The sequence below is a fragment of the Protopterus annectens genome, chromosome 12.part0 (genome assembly GCF_019279795.1).
Source record: "Protopterus annectens isolate FY-2018-M chromosome 12.part0, PAN1.0, whole genome shotgun sequence".
NCBI classification, from domain to species: Eukaryota; Metazoa; Chordata; order Ceratodontiformes; family Protopteridae; genus Protopterus; species Protopterus annectens.
The window spans coordinates 598012816-598018815 of NC_056746.1; positions in this window are offsets into that span (position 1 = coordinate 598012816).

Consider the following 6000-nt stretch of genomic DNA (forward strand, 5'->3'; position numbering starts at 1 on the left):
GAAGAAGTGGATGTCGGTGTTCTACGTTGTCGATGGATGATATGTTTGAGAAAACATAAGATTTAATTATATCTTTTAATGGCTTAGTGGTAAATCACTTTGGCTATAGTACCAAGGTCCTGGGTTTGAGACTTGCAAAGGCTGCTTTTTTTGTTGCTGGGCAGAATAAGGGCTGTTGGAGACAGAGTGATTAAGGCACTTTGAGGCAGTTGTAAGAGGGTTTGCATTGGTTTGTGCAACGATAAGCAATGCTAACTACTGGGTAAATATGTTTACAGTTTGCCTCAAAATTGCTTATTCTGTGTAGGCATTGCTCATCCCTGCGCAAACAGCCTTAAACCCGCTTAGTACAGCTTAAAAGTCCTTACTCCCGCTTACCCATGCGCTAATTTATTTAAAAGACAAGAAAAGGGGTTGATAGGAAAGAGGTGTGCAATTTTACATACTATTTGCTCTATGGTAACCCAGCCACTGGGGATGCACCAGCCAGTGCATTTCTTTGTGCCGGTCCCAAACCCAGATAAATGGGGAGGGTTACGTCAGGAAGGGCATCCAGCATAAAATTTTGCCAAATCATACATGCAGACAACATTACAGAAATACATACCGGATCGGTTGAGGCCCGGGTTAACAACGACCACCACCAGTACTGTTGGCCAGCAGGGTGCTGGCGGAAATTGGGCTACTGTTGGCCGAAGGAGGAGAAGAGGGGAAGGCATGCCCGAAGGCAGGTAATGGCTGGGACAGTGATAGTGAGGGTCCAAACTTTGAATGTTGGCAGTATGACTGGTATAGGGAGTGAGCTAGCTGACATGATGGACCAAAGGAAGGTTGGTATATTGTGTGTGCAAGAGACCAGATGGAAGTGGAGCAAGGCTAGGGTATCAGAGGTGGTTTCAAATTGTTTTGTCATGGTGTGGATGGGAGGAGAAATGGTGTAGGCATTATCCTGAAGGAACAGTATGTTAAGAGTGTTTTGGAGGTGAAAAGAGTGATGGATAGAGTGATGTTTATGAAGCTGGAAATTGATGGTGTAATGATGAATGTTGTTAGTGCATATGCTCCACAAATTGGGTGCATGATGGATGAGAAAGAAAAATTTGGGGGTGAGTTGGATGAAGTGGTGACGATTGTACCCAAGGGTGAGACTGGTGATTGGAGCAGATTTCAATGGGAATGTTAGTGAAGGGAACAGAGGGGATGAGGAAGTGATGGGTAGGTATGTTGTTAAGCAAATGAATGCAGAATGTCAGATGGTAGTGGATTTTGAGAAAAGGATGGACATGGCTGTGATGAATACGTATTTTAAGAAGAGGGAGGAGCATAGGGTGACATATAAGAGTGGATGAAGATGCATACAGGTGGACTATATCTTATGTAGAAGGGCCAGTCTGAAGGAGATGGGAGACTGTAAAGTGGTGGCAGGGGAAAGTGTAGTTAGGCAGCGTAGGATGGTGGTTTGTAGAATGACATTGGTGATCAAGAAGAGGAGGATGAGTGTGAGGGCAGCACCAAGGATCAAATGGTGGAAATTGAAAATGCGTAATTGTGAGGTGATGTTCAGGGAAGAGTTAAGACAGGCAATGGGCAGCAGTGAAGAGTTACTGAATAGCTGGCTAACTACAGCAGAGCTAGTAAGAGAGATGGCTAGAAAGGTGCTTGGTGTGACATCTGGCAAGAGGAAGCAGGACAAGGAGACCTGGTGGTGGAATGAAGAAGTATAGGAGAGTATACAGAAAAGAGGTTGGTGAAGAAGAAGTGGAATTGTCAAAGATATGAAGAAAGTAGACAAGAGTATAAGGAGATGAGGTGCATGGCAAAGTGAGAGGTGGCAAAGGCTAAGGATAAGGTGTATGAAGAGTTGTATAAAAGGTTGGACACTAATGAGGGAGAAAAGGACCTGTACCGATTGGCTAGACAGAGGGACCAAGCTAGTAAAAATGTGCAGCAGGTAAGGGTGATAAAGGATAATGAGGGAAATGTACTCACAAGTGAGGAGAGTGTGTTCAGCAGATGGAAAGAGTACTTTGAGGGGTTGATGAATGAAGAGAATGAGAGAGAGAGAAGGTTGGATGATGTGTGGATAGTGAATCATGAAGTGCAGTGGATTAGCAAGGAGGAAGTAAGGATAGCTATGAAGAGGATGAAGAACGGAAAGGCTGTTGGTCCAGATGACATACCTGTGGAAGCATGGAGGTGTTTAGGTGAAATGGCAGTGGAGTTTTTAACTAGATTCTTTAATGAAATCTTGGAAAGTGAGAGGATGCCTGAGGAATGGAGAAAAAGTGTTTTGGTACCGATTTTTAAGAATAAGGGTGATGTGCAGATCTGTAGTAACTACAGAGGGATTAAACTGATAAGTCACAGCATGAAGTTATGGGAAAGAGTACTGGAAGCTAGGTTAAGAAGGGAGGTGATGATTAGTGATCAGCAGTATGGTTTCATGCCAGGAAAGAGCACTACAGATGCGATGTTTGCTCTAAGAGTGTTGATATAGAAGTACAGAGAAGGTCAGAAGGAGTTGCATTGTGTCTTTGTGGATATAGAGAAAGCATATGACAGGGTGCCTAGAGAGGAGTTGTGGTATTGCATGAAGAATTCGAGAGTGTCAGAGAAGTATGTAAGAGTGGTACAGGATATGTACGAGGGTAGTGTGACAATGGTGAGGTCTGCGGTGGGGGTGATGGATGCATTTAAGGTGCTGGTGGGATTACATCAAGGATTCACATCAAGCCTTTTCCTATTTGCAATGGTGATGGACAGGTTGACAGACAAGATCAGACAGGAGTCCCCTTGGACTATGATGTTTGCAGATGACATTGTGATCTGTAGTGAGAGTAGGGAACAGGTGGAGGTGACCCTGGTGAGGTGGAGATATGCTCTAGAGAGAAAAGGAATGAAGGTCAGCAGGACTAAGACAGAATATATGTGTGTGAATGAGAGGGAGGTTAGAGGAATGGTGAAGATGCAGGGAGTAGAGGTGGCGAAGGTGAATGAGATTAAGCTCTTGGGATTAACAGTTCAGAGTAATGGTGAGTGTGGAAGAGAGGTGAAGAAGAGAGTACAGGCAGGATGGAGTGGGTGGAAAACAGTGTCAGGAGTGATTTGTGACAGAGTACCATTAAGAGTGAATGGGAAGGTCTACAAGAGGGTAGTGAGGCCAGCTATGTTATATGGGTTGGAGACAGTGGCACTGACAAAAAGGCAGGAGTCAGAGCTTGACGTGGCAGAGTTGAAGATGTTAAGATTTGCACTAGGTGTGACGAGGATGGACATGATTAGGAATAAGTATATTAGAGGGTCAGCCCAGGTTGGAAGGTTTGGAGACAAAGCCAGAGAGGCAATATTACATTGGTTTGGACATGTGCTGAGGAGGGATGCAGAGTATATTAGGAAAAAGATGCTAAGGATGAAGCTGCCAGATAACAGGAAAAGAGGGAGACCTAAGATAAGGTTTATGGATGTGGTGAGAGAGGACATGCAGGTGGTTGGTGTGACAGAGCAAGATGCAGAGGACAGGAAGAAATGGAAACAGTTGATCTGCTGTGGTGACCCCTAATGGGAGCAGCCGAAAGAAGAAGAAGAAGATTTGCTGTATGGTATTGATTTATCATTTATTACATATCATAAATTTGTTTAGTATCCCTGATTCATGTGTAAGTATACTGTATAGGGCACTTGTGTTTATCAGGGGATTTCACCACTTTATTACAATGACACCTCACATCAGGACTTAATGTAGTACTCCAGTTCACAAATATATGTTATTTAGTAGGTCATACACAAAATAAATGTTTATGAATTGCTTTCACATGTAAAATGGAAATTTGCTACAGTACGGATTGAACAGGGAAAGACTACTCACAAAGCATACACTCTAACCACTACACTATAGCAGTACCTCTTCTATTGAAGGAATCTTGGTATTTAACTTCTTGTGCTGTTCAAGCTGGACTATGCGTAGCTTAACAATGGGCACACCCATGCAGCTACGGTTAAATTTTATCACTTTTATAAAAAAAAATCTTGTAGTGTTCTTTTATCTATACCCTTCACAAATATTCCTGCTACTGCTACACCTGTTATTTTGTTAGCTTTCTGCTTCACGGTGGGCATACCTCTCAACCTCTTGGAGTGCAAACTCTAGACAAACCCTGAAATGATGGGGGAACACATGGAGGGACAGATTTAACATATTGCTGCAGATTTTTGCATGCATCTGTACATTTTACAACTATCCTGACGTGTTTGGGGTGCTATGAGCATTCTTGCTCATTATAATTGTTGAACGGCAATTCTTGAGTGCAGGGGCGTGTATATTGTGAAAGCTCTGCTCTCAGACACCCCCCCTGTACTCATCCATGGCTCCATGTTAGTTTAGGAGCACAGGCAGTGCACCTTCATAAATATGCATGGTGCACTGCCGTGCTGCACATAAACGGTAGTTTCTGTGCAGGAATAAATTATTCCTGCACAGAAGATTAGTGAATCCTGGGGAAAGTGTTCATCATACAGACCCATTTCACTTTTAAATGTGTACTATATGTTGTTCATGTCCATTTTAGCTAACAATTTATCTACTTAAACTAATTAACAATGATGAAACTGGGTTTATTTTTAAATAAACAAGTGCAAGATAATATATTAAGAATACACACATTAACAGACTATGCATATAAAAATAAAAAAGAACTTTCTATTATTAATCTCAAGTTACATAAGGCTTTTGACTCAGTTAATTGGTTGTACCTGTTTAAAACACTTCAAGTATATAATCTCCCACCTGAACTAATGGCATTCATTTCTAAGTTATCTAATAACTCATGTGATTATGTTAAAACTGTTTATTTTCTTTCTAATTCTTTTAAATTATAAAAAGGCACAAAACAAGGCTGACCATTATCACCTCTACTTTTTTCATTAGCTATAGAACCCTTTGCTAATAGTATTAAATGCAAAAAGACCATTAATGGTATCAAAATAAAAGAAGACTTCAAACTAAAGATTCAACTCATAGTAGATGATATTTTACTAACAATAAAAATATAGAAAATTCATTAGAACATATAATTATTTCTATGAGTCAGTTTGAATAAATCTTGAACTTAAGATTTAATTATAATAAAACTACTACATTATTAATTAATAAAAATTTGAAAAATATATATAAAAATATTCTAACATCAACTGGAATAGCAATCAAATGAAATACCTTGCTATAACCATTATGCCCAATAGTAAAGAAATGATACAAATAAACTTTCAATAGGTTGTTGATAAAATTTTAAGTTTAGTCACAAGTTGGAACAAATTCTTTTTTATCATAGAAGAATGATTAATGCTTATTAAGATGGCATTTCTCCCTAAAATATTGTTTGCCTAGTAAACTTTAGTACTATCTCCTCCAAAAAATTCATGAAGAAGATAAATAATATTCTATTTATTTATTTATTTATTTTGGCATCCTAATAAACCAAATTTCCTTTGATTGTCACAGAAAAGATTGGAATAATGGTGCAATAGGATTCCCTGATATTCAATTGAATGCTATTTCAACAACTGTAAAAGTTATACTGTTGTGGATAAATTCATCTTATGGTTCAAAATGGAAACAAATACATCAAACAATATTTTTAGTATATAGTAAATATATCACTACCAGTCATAAACTAATAGTCCCTAATAGTACTATCTGGTTCTTAAAAGATTTTGTGTAAATGGAATTGAACCCTCTTCTCAAATTTACTATTTAAATAACATAATTTTCTATTTCCAAAAGTTCACATATTCTAACTATTGTATTAAAGCTTTAATATATTCTATGTTTCCAATTGCATAAATAAATGACTGCTTAGAAACTCATAACTTACAAAATGCTAATATTGAAACAAAAAAGCAACTACATTTATTGGCATCAATTCTTAAATGATACTGATACTGTTGAAAATTTAAGGTCCAAATGCAATCAAAATTCTGATAATTTGTTAATTTTACAAATAT